Source organism: Diplotaxodon limnothrissa, linkage group LG3 (assembly GCF_057381915.1).
Source record: "Diplotaxodon limnothrissa isolate DT_005_m linkage group LG3, D_limnothrissa_male_GT1.1, whole genome shotgun sequence".
NCBI classification, from domain to species: Eukaryota; Metazoa; Chordata; class Actinopteri; order Cichliformes; family Cichlidae; genus Diplotaxodon; species Diplotaxodon limnothrissa.
This window is the reverse complement of record NC_140598.1, coordinates 17,156,776-17,170,915: the sequence shown is the minus strand read 5'-3', so window position 1 is coordinate 17,170,915 and position 14,140 is coordinate 17,156,776. Positions and strand designations below refer to the sequence as shown.

Here is a 14,140-nt window from a genome sequence, read left to right as displayed (position 1 = left end):
GAGCCAAGCAGAAAGATGGCACCGCAGGAAACAGTTTTTAGGCGAAAGATTAACAGGTTAAGATAGCTGGACAGGCCATCGGACATACCGGGTGTGCTGATGACTTATTTTTTTTTATTTTTTTTGTAACGGCATGAACAATGAGAGGTGGTGGATTGGCCAGATGCAGGTCGATGTGTAGAAATAACTCCGTTGTTTGGTGGTGGCTATGGCGGGGCTTCCACAGAGGCAACAGGTGGATGAGGGAAGGGGAGGCAGGAGGAGCAGAGACCCGAGGCGGCCACCGGTCCGAGTGTCAGGTGAACTGAACTTCAGGTAAGAAGTTATGACCTGCAGTCTATCTGGGTCAGATATAAACCAAGTTTAGGTGGAGTTTATTTTCGTTATGCTGACTTTTTACAGTCAGTTACAATAACTCGTACTGCGTGCTAGCTAGCATGACGGAGTTTCTATACAGCTGTTCGGTTGCTATGATGTTACTGATAGTGAACTTTATTTTATTCATAAGGTTAGTTAGTAGAGTTGCCAACGGCTCCTTAAAAAATGGAATGGTCCCTCAATCAGAGAAAATATTACACGTTTGTATTGAGCTGAGAAGAGACGCAGTTTGTCCCGAACTTTAGCTAGAATGGAAAAAGACACAAAGCTGGATTTATTCTGTCTTTATGCTGCACAGCTGACTCTTCTCTCATCCTCTCCCCTCCCTCTCCTGTTGCTACTTCAATAATTAAACTGATCAATGATCAGCTGATCGGCTCTCTTGTTTATTTATCGCCCACTTTGCGCCAGAAAGAGGAAACCAGCGGATGTCGCGCTAAACAACAGCAGCACGTTTAAGCTTGATCAGCTGTTGTTAGAATTTATTTAATATTAATTTCTAGTATCAGCTGATGTTTGCTGGAGCCACAGCTGTAAAGCTGCTGGTCATGATGGTTTGGATATGTGGTGAGAGGGAAACATGAAGATGAAACCAGGAGATGTCCTTACTGAATCATCAGAGCTGTGATGGAGAAACAGGTTTACCTTTTAGGTGACATGGATGAGTTGAAGTTATGAACTGTTTCTGAGAGACAAATAACACCAGGATCCTTTTCTAAGCAGCTGACAGCTGGTAACTGTGCAGGGGCGGGTCTAGCAAAGTGTTGCCAGGGGGGCAGGTAGGGCATTAACAGGGAAAGGTGGGCACAAAGAAATACTTTTCTTTCTTATTCTCATTTAAAATATCTCGCTTTTATTAAATAATTATCTGAATCTTACAACCAAAGTTTTTATCTGATGTAAAATGTATAGAAATCATACATATACCAACAAGACTGTACATCACCGTCACAACAGGGTTTGTTTTCAGTCAAAGGCTTTATGGCTTTAATACCTGGTGGGTCGGTCTGTAGTGAAAATGCCCAATTTTTCTGTCCCAGTCCAGCCCTGCAGGTTAATACTGGCAGTGTCACCATGCCAGCTGACTGGATTTCATCATCAGCCAGTGTTGTTCTTTATCAATATTACCAAAGTTTACCATAAGGCAGCATAGAAAGTATTTACTTGCTTTCAGGTTTTATTCAAATGTTAGTCTTTTCAGTTGTTTCCCCACTTTTTTCCTGTTTCAAAATCAAACACCAGTTTGTGAGAAGATTATCTTCTTTTTTTAACAGGCAGATAAAGTTTTGCATTGGCTAATTTGTCAATTGTATGTTTAAAATGTTCATATTTTAATATTCAAAAATGTTTTTGCCCAAAACATATGTGCACTATATGTCAGTAAAAATACTATGCAAATACTGCTGTCCTTGAATGCTGAGTAAACACTGACTGATTGTATCTCTTGTACTTTATCAACGCAGTATCTAAAAACTTTGCACCGTAGTGGTTAAAATCTTATTCTAATAAGAGTTAAAAGTGCATTTGGTTATTAGGTTTATAGGATTATTGAATTATGGTTAACGGTTGGTAGAATTGTTTTTAACATTATCTGCCAATTACATCTGCCACCCTTCTCCAAATCTGTGCCCCTACCTGGCCCCCCCAACAAACATTTCTAGACACACCACTGGCAGCAGCCAGAGTATTGCTGGAAGAAATCATCCCAAGGGTGGAATCTCCAGACTGGGATTGAGACTGGGTGCTGATCAGAAGTCTTCAGAGACCCAGCGAGAACTAGGAAACACTCATGCCAAGCTCCAACTCAGCGACAGCAGAGCAGACTCTGTGCCACCCAAGAGGGATCAGCGAATGAATGCAGATAACACCTGCTTAAACAACCAATCAGTTTCCCTGGAAAGCTTAGTATGTTTTTAAGTTAAGGAGGTCGTTGGTGTGACGTTAATAATCATTTTATAAATGATATGCATTCACATAACTCTCCGAACATCACAAACTCTGTTAGAGTCCTGAGCCTGAGTAGAAGTGATTGGAGTAATTATAGCATGCACGTTTTACAGCAACTTGTGCGCGTTTTGTAGGGTAGGTAGACTGATTATCTAGCATGTCAGTTCCTGATGCGTAAGTGCATTAGGCCCTCATTGTCTGAGTAAACATAGTAACAATAGTTGTGAGTTCTTTTGACATGTGTACTCAGCTTTGACATGTTGTTTGACACCGTAAAGTAGGATTTTGGGTTCATCACATTTCAACGATTGATTTTGATAGGTCTCAAACATGCTGGAAGCACCTAAAAAATGAGGTTGTTCTTCTAGAGTTAAATGTGGTGGTTTTGGTTTACCCAATCACTGCTGTGGGGACAGTAAAGATAATTGTAAATGCCTTTGAGAGGGTTTACACTGTGTAAATGGGTCTACAGTAGTAACGAGTACAGCACAATGTACTGACTGATAGAGAGGAAAGATCGATCTCTCTGTTGTAAATGTAGCTCAGAAGTGTTTGATATATGTTGGCTGTGTGGAAATTCATGGCTACTTCTGGGTTTTACCCCAGACTTTGGGAAGCACTAACTTTGAAGTTAGTTTAGGTTTGTGGTATTCACTTAGGTTATAGTCACTGTCCTTGATGGCAAACATCTGGACAGGGCAAAGCAAATGGCACAAAGGAGTGTGTGATGTTTGGTCAGGCATGTGTGCCTCAATCCCTAATAACACTGGGGATGGGGGTCTTTTACAGAAACTGTTAATAAATTGGGAAACATGGGTTGATTTAATGATAAAGTGGAAAATATATCACACACTGAAAGACTTCCTTATCTCAACAACAGGTTCTTATGAAAGAGCAGCTTGATGTAACTAAGGGTAAAGTTTTCTTTGCAGATGAACAACAGAGGCTGTTTCATTTTGTATATGATCTCATATTGTGTTTTCTTTTATGGTATCTGCCATCCTTCAAACAAAGGGTGGAGACTCAGATGGAGCGAAGATGACCATAAAGTGTGAATTTGTTTTTTTCCTTCTGACTATAGGGAGGATGCACATTATGGAATTTCTTTGAGTATGTAATTGTGCTGATGTTCAGTAGTTAGAAAAGAAATCTCCATGTTTTTATGTGATTCTTAATTGTGGTATCACAAAGGGTGGAGTGTGGTGGCGGATTTCTTTTCTCATGTATTAATCACATATTTAATCACATCTCATTAGTTATAGTAATATCACTTTCTCACTTTACCATAGTGAGAGCACTCCTGTCACTAGTTTACATGCACGTGGAAAGTTACCACAGGGGTTTGAGGATAAGTGTCCTTTAATTTATGAGGAACATTATCTGTCTCGCTCATGTCTGCGGTGGGCTCGCTTAGCAAGGGTCGAACCTTAGGACCCTTACTGGATACAGACGCCCCAGAATGAAGAGAATATCTATGGTTTTGTAGTTTTTCTCAGGAAATCATCCTTCAGTCTTCCTCAGTTTCTTTAAGTCACCAACTGGACCTGCTTGCTGAGATTTGGTCAAACCTGCAAAAACTGAAGTTTATGTGAGACGTCGTGGCCCTTTTTACACATGAGCTCTGGTTTCCATTTTATCAAGATATTTGCTAATAAATAACTTTTACTGTCAGCTGACCAGGAGGGCAAAGTGGTAGCAATCATGTACAACAATCTGTATAACCTCACACATTTTTCCCAAACTGAAACCAGATCAATGAAGTAGATGAGATGTCAGTGAATAAAGCACAGGGGCAAGTTAAAGTAAAGTCTAATTTATTTATTGGTTTAGGGCTCAGAAAACAAAGAATCACATGTTGAAATTAATGCACAGGAAACATCAAATTAGTATTTTGTCATGGCTGTGTGCAGGCTGGCAGGGAGAAAGGACCCAAAATGCAGGACTCAAAGGCAGACGTAAACTCGAAAACACTCAGCTTTGTTGCTGATAGCAACAGAACAGGAACTTTACTAAATTGAGACAAAAACAAACTAAGCAGGCAGGCAGAACACACAGTAACGTGAGAGTACGATGCAACAGGGAGCACAGGAAAACACAGGGCTTAAATACACAGGGAGTAATCAGGGAATGGAAACGGGAGGGGAACACACCTGGAAGAAACCACACCCGACGAGACAGGCGAAACGTAACCTGAACCCACAGAACCAACAAAAGATTATTAAATCCTTGAAAGCTTCCTTCCTCAAAGGTTAGTGATGATTTTCTAAAAAACACTTGGTGGAGCGTTTCAGTCTGATTTCATCAATAATCCAACTCAGTACATCCCATCCACGCAAGCATGTGTTACCTGCTCAGCTGATCTTTAATGATTCGATGTTAAAACTTTATTTTTAAACAACTAAAGCTTTTAACTCCAGGGAATTTTGCTCATTCGGGTTACTTCAGGGTTAACCCTGAGTTTTCTGTCCTACGGAGCTGGTTCACAATCTCAAACAGCTGCAGCTGAGAGAACATAAACTCAAACTGTCAGGAGCAGGTTATGTCTTTTAAAGCGTGCTTTCAGTGACATATTGATTATCTGCTGGGTGAAATGTGTTCGTGTGATCAGAAAATGATTCTGCTCTGCTGATGAGTCTGTTCCACTGCCACAAACATGAAACACACACCTCGATACCTGTTCAACCAACCACACCTGTGAAATAAACAGCCATACTGAGCGTTGATCGCTTTTTACAACAGGATTGTATTTTACTGGTATTTCTTTTATACTCCTTTTTCATCACTATTCCTAATGTCTGTTGTGTTGTAAGGACCGTTTTCTGTGGAAGATGGGGAAACCCTGGGTTAACTCAAGTTTATATCTGTTTATCCTGATAAGTAAAAATAATACTAATGAAGGGTGATCAGGCCTTTCCTCAAGATCTGCCCCAAAAACAATCAGAGCTCATATTTGCATAATTACTTTATTTTTTATTCAATTACTTTATTGTGTACTTCAACTTTCAGCGTTGCAACGCTGAAGTTTGTCATGCTGGATTTAATGGTGACATTAATATCTGTGTGAGTCAGATCATAGCCATCAGCTTTTCCTCTGACAAACCGTCTCTCAGGACTGTAATACATCTTACGATAAAGAGCACTATCAGTGTTTGTTTCCCCGTCAAAGACTCCGACGGCGCACCAGTTAGAGTACAGGCCGTAGTCAAAAGGAACCGAGAACAGGACGGCTATTTTCTTCTCAGCTCTGTCTGCAGCTGTATCGTAGAGATCGTAGGTGAAGACTCCAACAGATCCTCGCGCTGTGCCGCCAGTCTTAGAGAACAGAGCGCTGCCACATTCAGAAGGCCCAAGTTTTGTTGGCAAAGGGATTTGGCAGAGTCCGCTAACAAGATGCAGACTAGTGAGAAAAAGAAAAATATGAATTAATATTCTTATTCCAACAGGACCCTAACTCTCATAATGAGTCAGGTGGATGAGTTTGTTTAGAGAAAGAAACATGGACAGGGCTATTGCTGCTGAGATGACAACATCATGTCAGTGTTCAGAAGAAATTTACTGCTCGTCTGATTCCTTCTGTTACTTTTATTAGTGATATCAGTGAGGTGTCAGGTGATGTGCAGGCAGCATCTCAGTCACAGTAAGAAGTGTGGTCACCTGGGGTTTTGAAGGGTGTAGCCCTCAGTCTTGTTCGTAATATGAATGACGGACTGCCGAGCGCCCATGGTGTCTGCAAACTAAAGAACAAAAAGAGAGAAGAACGTGTTCCTGTCTGTGGGAGCATCTCTGTTCGTAAGACAGTAAACGTGATACAAACACCATCATGTCGTCCACTGTTACAGCCCCAGTGCTCCACCCTGTGGGACTTTTCCAATAAGAGAGACTTTACCTAAAAAGTTTCCTTCAAAAGGCTCTGCAGCTTTATTATTTATTAAAAAACAGTTTGAACATGGAGCACCGTGTGTGCGAGCAGCTGTGACTCACGTTTCCACAGCGAGCGCTCCGAACGAAACGATGACAAACAGATTCTGAACACGTCAGAGAAAGGAACATCTTTGTCTGTGTTTCAGTCAAATAAACAAGCTCGGACTCACAGTGATGAGATGAATTCAGGTGATCGGTCACCAGTGTTCGTGTGCAGTCCTTGCAGTCTGACTGAGACCAAACAATCCTCGGTTTGTACCCTGAAAGTGAAGCAGAACATCTGTTCATGAACTAAAGGAGATTTGTAGAGAGATTTTTTTCCCTTTCCAGGAAAAAATACTACCTCATTTTTTTTCTGGAGATTCGAGAAAAATGTTTTTTTACTCTGACACGTTTTGGTTTATTTCTTTTTGATTGGTCACTAAGATATTTAAAGCAAATCCCCCTCTCGCCCCTGTGGGCTGTCTTTATTGTTCAAGCTCGTATTTGATAGCTAAAGGCTGCACACTAAAACTGGTGATTATTCACTCTGAATTATTCTTATAGGTCGTCCAACTATAAGGTTGCTTTGAAGGTAACATTGTGGTGTTTATCCAGTTGGATTAAGTTTGCAAATGTGCAAAGGGCTGATTATGTTTGCAAGCAGCATATTCCATTAATATTAATTGCAAATCACTGAATGCAGGACATTATGATCGGGAGCTAAATGAAAGCGCAGCTCACTCAACACAAGCTGAACAGCAGAGAGGGAGGAGAGCAGTGAAGAGTGTTTCCTGGCTACACTAAGTAACAGTTACTGTGGAATAGCTCAGGCCGCATTCAGTGTGTTTCGTCTGATTCCTGGACTCTGATCACGCACTAACAGGTCATGGCGGACACGCTCGGCCTCGTTGGGCCAGCTGTGAGTCCGTTACCGTGAACTATGGAGCGGCAGATTTGTGCTGGAACTGAGCTGCACACAGCTGATGTTGATGTGTGCATCGGAGACCATTCAGATGGAAACCTGCAGACCCACAGAGCTGAGAACTGTCTCTGCACATCTGCCTGTGTTAGAACAGGAAGTAGTTTCTAATTTCATCAAGCTTGTCAACTTCCTGTGGTCGCAGCGATGTTAAAAACAGGAAGTGTGGTTGCTAAGCTGTTGCTATGTGTGCTGATGTCACACAGACTAGGATGAGGTGCAATATATTAGACAATTCACACAATTCACAGTATATCGGTTTAGTGTTCACCTCTCTCGAATAAAACACCACCAAAAATGTGTTTTCCTATTAAAGGTGACAAATTTTGTAATGTAATGTGATGCGTTACACACAAACAAGCCTTACTGCTCGTATTTATCAGGTCTTCTCCTCGTGCATTTAACAAAATAGAAATACAGGTGTAGTTCATTACCCCGTCTGCTTTTTGTAAAGATTACTTTATTCTGATGTCATTATTTGATAGAAACACGTCTGTCTAGTGGCTAGAATGCTCGCAGTCCGCCCAGTCACCGCTCACTGTTTTAGGACATTTAAATGCAAAAATGCGTCTTTGGGCACATTTTAATGTCCGGTAAAGGTAGCGTTGTAATAGCAAAAAAGTATTTTTGATGCAATTGCATTTAAAAACAAAAGTGACATTTTTTTCTCCCCTCTGAGGTCAGTGGGAGGAGGCACAGACCCACCATTTAAACTGAACCCTTTTTGGTTACACACTTTTTGTTGTGAAGTCACAACAGTCTGATGGGCTTGTACAGGGCGATGGCTGTGTAGATTTTTACCAGAGGTAGAACGTGAAATATTTGACTCGTTCTATCACTGAAACTGATCCTGTGACTACTGCTGTTTCACACTAATGGATTCAGAGGACTCGCCAAGAAAAGAAAAGCAGCCCAGTCAAGAAGAGCAATGGAAAAACAAGAGAAAAACAAAGCAAAGTATAAGAAAGATTATAGGAAAGTACTTGACAAATCACTCAAGAAACAAGACACATTGCTAATTACATTATCGTATTTATTCAATTTACACTGAAATATTGATCCAATTTTTAAATACATTCAATGAGTTAAAGAAAACTAAATTCCTGCACGACTGATTTTTCACAAGGTGCCCCTGTGTGTCTACCATCCTCTCAGTGTTGGGATGGTGAAAGAAGGAGTTTTGTGCAGTTCCAGCAGAGACACTAAAACACAGCAGTGATTGTGTCCAAACAGACAAACATGAACTAAATGCAGTGAAGCTGCTGTTTGTCTGAGTGCATCAAATGTCTGAGGGAGCTCACTGCACAGGAACGTTTACGTCTTTGCTCTTTTATTTCACTGTGAAGGCTGAACCCTCTCTGAAGTCAGCAGCATCATTTCAGAGTTTTAGAGTCGAACATTTCTAACAGGAAGTGATCAGAAGTCTACAAAAGGCTCTGAATCCTCAAACACTGAGAGGAAATCTGCTGTTCAAGCTGCTGATCGTGTTGTCAACATTTCAACACTAACTCCAGATGTTTCCAGTTGCACATCCATCACATCAGGGAAGTTCTGGCAGCAAAAACTGATCAAAGGCTGAAAACACTCATTTATCTGTGAGCAGCATCAACTTTTAGACAACAGGAAACATCAGCAAGCATTTTTACATCAGTCCCAAAATGAACAGAGCTGCTGCCTCCATCTACAAACTGCCCCACATGCAGAACCACAAACTCCACCCTGCACTGAGAACTGAAAAAGTCTTCACTGTTACTTTTCTACAGATCATCACTGAAAATATCATAACTGACTCATCATGAAGTCTTTTTTCCTTCAAACTACAAACATCCTGGACATTAAATGTTTCTGTAAACAGCAGCAGAAACTTCCAGGAACTGAAGACAAAACTTCAGACTTCAACACAAACAAATGTATGAACCCGGTCTCTGCCGCCATCTTTTGTATACAAGCTATAGATAGTCTACAGTGGAAATAATAATAGAAACCAGCAAACACACGATCACGAAAAAGCAGAAGTTATACTGATGTTAGCCAGGGAAACATTACAGACTGCTTCCATTACCTTCACAGCGTCAGTCACAAACATTTACTTCAGGAAAGTGAAATTAAAGTTTGAACAGGAAGGAAACACCCACAGAGGCATCTGAGGACACCGAAACAAACACACTCTGTGCTGCATTCTAGTGCATCTTGGAAACTCCCAAAGCTCTGGCAGGTTATCTAAAGGTGATTTATTTCTTCCGGTTTTCCTGTTTGAAACACAAACATCCGTCATCACTTTGTTGTTCTTCTTCCTGCAGCGTTTGAATATTTAAACACTGAACTGATGTTGGTTCAAAGCTCATTTCAACCTGTTGAAGTCATGAATGAAAGTGCAGACTGAGAGTGGATCACATGATGTTTGAGGTGTGTCATGTGACATGTTCAGTATTGTCACACATGTCTAGATTGTCCCTGATATCATAACTGCTCAAACACTGATGATTATATTTGAAGAATTATTACTGATGGCAGCAAAGTTTGAATGGAGCTCTCTGTCTGTGCTGATTTGTCGCCCTCTGGAGGTCAAAGCACAAACTGCATGATGTCACTGTAACCACCACAGAGACAGGAAGTGTTTTTATGACTGAAACACTGAAATGATGCTAACGGCTGTCGTTAGGCTCACTGACAGCAGTGCTGATGTGTTCATGTCCAACACTGGCTCAGGTCAGACTCCTTCATCCTTCTCCAACATGAATGGTAAATGGCCTGCATTTGTATAGCGCTGTACTCAGTCCCTAAGGACCCCAAAGCGCTTTACACTACATTCAGTCATTCACCCATTCACACACACATTCACACACTGGTGATGCTACATTGTAGCCACAGCCACCCTGGGGCACACTGACAGAGGCGAGGCTGCCGGACACTGGCGCCACCGGGCCCTCTGACCACCACCAGTAGGCAAATCTTGCCCAAGGATATTTGGCATGCAGCCAGGAGGCAGCCTGGGATCGAACCACCGACCTTCTGATTAGTGGCTGACCTGCTCTGCCACCTGAGCTACAGCCACCCCATGAGGCTGCCCTCAGACCCACAGGAGCTCTGACCTTTGACCTCCTGACCCTAACCATTTTAGTCTCTTTGCCTCTTTAATGCAAATCCATCTAAACTGTAGCAGAGCAAAAGACGCTGTAAGCTGTTCTATGAATGATGTTCAAAGCAGAGTTTCTGTTTCCAGCTCAGACGTGTTAAACGCTGCTGCTGTGCTACATTTGTCATTTCCTGCTTTCACTGCCATCCATGTCAAAGCGCTGAAGTCATCTGATCATTTTAATGCAGTAAAACAGGAGCTGTAAGTCTGACATTTATTTACTGTCATCACAAACACACACAGCTGGATCAGCACCCAGACAAAGGGCTGAAAAGATGAAAATCAGCATCTGATTTCTATTATATATCCTTTTTATGTGGATGCACTTTTCTATCTGTCGGTGCTGAAGCAGACGTCACTGATCACATGACTCTGAGGGATGTTTCCAGCACCTCACTGAATCTGAGCCATGAAGATTTAAGGTGGCTCTGAAAGCAAAGCAGGTCTGAGGCTACGTCCACACGTACCCGGGTATTTTTGAAAACGCAGATTTTTCTATGCGTTTGCACCTTCTGTCCACACGTAAACGGCGTTTTCTGTCACTGAAAACAGGGATTTCTAAAAACGCCGGCCAGGGTGGATATTTTCGAAAACTCCGTTTTTGCGTTTACGTGTGGACGAGAAAAACGGAGAAAACGCAGCGTCAAAGATATGCGCCTTTTTTGACGTCACACAGTGCGCCACGTTATTGTTTCGGTGAAATGAATTTCTACAATACTGTTACTGTTAATTCTACTCTCTGCAGTGTTTAAATGCTTACATATACACACAGTTACTGTCCCTCCACACATACGACTCGGTTCTGCTTCTATGCCCCAGCTTTGTTTACTTTTTCCCACCGAGGCTTCTAGACTTCTGATTGGCCAACATTTCTGCACGGTTAGGAATCTAGCTCCACCTGTTGCTTTGGCATGTTCATAGCAGCGTTTTCCTTCATTTCTGCCTTTATGTGTGGACGGGATTATTTTTTAAAATGAAAACGGAAAATCTCCGTTTTCAAAAATACCCGTGTACGTGTGGACAACCTGAGCCTGTGTTAGGAAGCTGTACCTAATAAAGTGGAGAGTCATGTGGTCAAAGCAAGGCCCTGGTACCCTGACAGAGAGCGAGCGCAGTCATCCTAATGTGTGACATCACTTCTAACCAGAGAGCATTCAGCTTTCACAGCAGCCAACATCCTGTCACACTGAGCATGTGCAAACACAGCAGCCAACATCCTGTCACACTGAGCATGTGCAAACACAGCAGCCAACATCCTGTCACACTGAGCATGTGCAAACACAGCAGCCAACATCCTGTCACACTGAGCATGTGCAAACACAGCTCTCAGCTTCCATCACTCACAAGCTCCACCCTCCATTTATGTCACAGCTGCTAAATTAGACTGAAGCCAGACTCAAACAGAACACAGACTGAAAGAGAGGGCGCTGCTCCATCTCTGGACCCAAATATATGTTCCACCACCACGCTGCAATGCATCCTGGGATAGGGTGGGCCCACCTGTCCTTCAAATCCAGGGAGAAGGAGGACACGTTTGTGGGAGCCTGGTTTTAATGTTTTATTTGGGAACAGAATGGTGTGTATGTGTGAGTTTGGTGATTGAGTTTTTATTATGAATTTTTTATGAATTATTATGTCTTTTTTTTATGTTTATGGACAACAGATGGAAATTAGCCCTTGGCTATAATCTGGTATGTTTACATTCATGTAATTTTTTTACATTTATGTTCATTACCATGCACTGTCCAAAATAAATAAATTAAATATTTCAACATTGAATTGATGTTTCTTTAAAGCTCATTTCAACCTGTTGAAGTCATGAATGAAAGTGCAGACTGAGAGTGGATCACATGATGTTGAAGGTGTGTCATGTGACATGTTCAGTATTGTCACACATGTCTAGATTGTCCCTGATATCATAACTGCTCAAACACTGATGATTATATTTGAAGAATTATTACTGATGGCAGCAAAGTTTGAATGGAGCTCTCTGTCTGTGCTGATTTGTCGCCCTCTGGAGGTCAAAACACAGTTTGTACGTGTTTTGGATTTTGTACGTGTTTTGGAGTTTGTACGTGTTTTGGAGTTTGTACGTGTTTTGGAGTTTGCACGTGTTTTGGAGTTTGCATGTGTTTTGGAGTTTGCATGTGTTTTGGATTTTGTACGTGTTTTGGATTTTGTAAGTGTTTTGGATTTTGTATGTGTTTTGGATTTTGTATGTGTTTTGGAGTTTGCATGTGTTTTGGATTTTGTAAGTGTTTTGGATTTTGTACGTGTTTTGGAGTTTGCACGTGTTTTGGAGTTTGCATGTGTTTTGGAGTTTGCATGTGTTTTGGATTTTGTACGTGTTTTGGATTTTGTACGTGTTTTGGATTTTGTACGTGTTTTGGAGTTTGCACGTGTTTTGGAGTTTGCACGTGTTTTGGAGTTTGCATGTGTTTTGGATTTTGTACGTGTTTTGGAGTTTGTACGTGTTTTGGAGTTTGTACGTGTTTTGGAGTTTGCACGTGTTTTGGAGTTTGCATGTGTTTTGGAGTTTGCATGTGTTTTGGATTTTGTACGTGTTTTGGATTTTGTAAGTGTTTTGGATTTTGTAAGTGTTTTGGATTTTGTATGTGTTTTGGAGTTTGCATGTGTTTTGGATTTTGTAAGTGTTTTGGATTTTGTACGTGTTTTGGAGTTTGCACGTGTTTTGGAGTTTGCATGTGTTTTGGAGTTTGCATGTGTTTTGGATTTTGTACGTGTTTTGGATTTTGTACGTGTTTTGGATTTTGTACGTGTTTTGGAGTTTGCACGTGTTTTGGAGTTTGCACGTGTTTTGGAGTTTGCATGTGTTTTGGATTTTGTACGTGTTTTGGATTTTGTACGTGTTTTGGATTTTGTACGTGTTTTGGAGTTTGTACGTGTTTTGGAGTTTGTACGTGTTTTGGAGTTTGTAAGTGGTTCAGTCTGGGTTTAGATCTCATGTTAGCGCAAACATTATTGCATGTTACCCACAATTCATGTGAAACTTTTACAGTGGAATCATTCACATGTTAGCTGTTGTACTGCTGGACCATTTCTAATGTGCATTTAACTGTATGATCTCTAATCAATGATCCAAATCATTGATTCAACTCATCAAAGCCCCAAAAATGGACTTTAAATACTCGATTTGTGACATTTGAAGTCAAATGTGAAGAAATGATTTCTGTCATTACTGCTGCAGACAGACAAATATCAAAGCTGAGTTTTTGTCAAAGTACAGGCATGATGAAAAATGTGTATTTCATTGTTTTCCATGTTCTAATAAACATACATCACCAGTTCTTGATTGAGTCTTTGTGTTACTGTTTGTGTGCACAGTCCATCAATGGGCATTATTAGCAGTTATCAGCCCCATAACTGTGGCTCAGATTGGCCCTCCTGCACCTGCTAGCAGGCTCAGTAGGTTGTTATCACCAATTGGTGAGCCGGATCGCTGTGTCACTGTTGGAGGGACGATGATGAATCCAGATCCAGTACAGAGAGACTTCACTTCACACTGAGACGGGTGCATAGCAGCTTACTACTGAAAATGTCTATTTAATCAGTTTGAATATGATTTCCTGATGAACAGAAACAGATTTCATAATGAAAAGACTCTTTTGCCACGAGCATCATCTGTATGATGGAAGTTGAGCCTGGCAATAGTTTTTTGCTAGTATATTACTTAACCTGAGGCTAACTTCAAAGCACGCCATGAGAGTGTTAATAACGTTACTAATGTTCAGTTACACTTTACTAGGTCACATCTGTGACACACGTCACTTAAATAA

The 14,140-nt window shown here is 41.2% G+C and overlaps 1 protein-coding gene and 1 long non-coding RNA gene across 3 annotated transcripts in view; both read right to left on the bottom strand.

The window, feature by feature from the left end:
- LOC146634712 (NACHT, LRR and PYD domains-containing protein 3-like) overlaps positions 1-14,140 on the bottom strand; it is a 106,462-nt gene that overhangs the window by 43,379 nt on the left and 48,943 nt on the right. The gene's annotated exons all lie outside the window — the stretch shown is intronic.
- LOC146634713 (uncharacterized) lies at positions 5,628-6,492 on the bottom strand. Its single transcript, XR_014904991.1, has 3 exons — positions 6,417-6,492; positions 5,980-6,059; positions 5,628-5,722 (listed from the first exon to the last, which is right to left on the bottom strand). It is a non-coding gene; the product is annotated as an uncharacterized LOC146634713 (long non-coding RNA).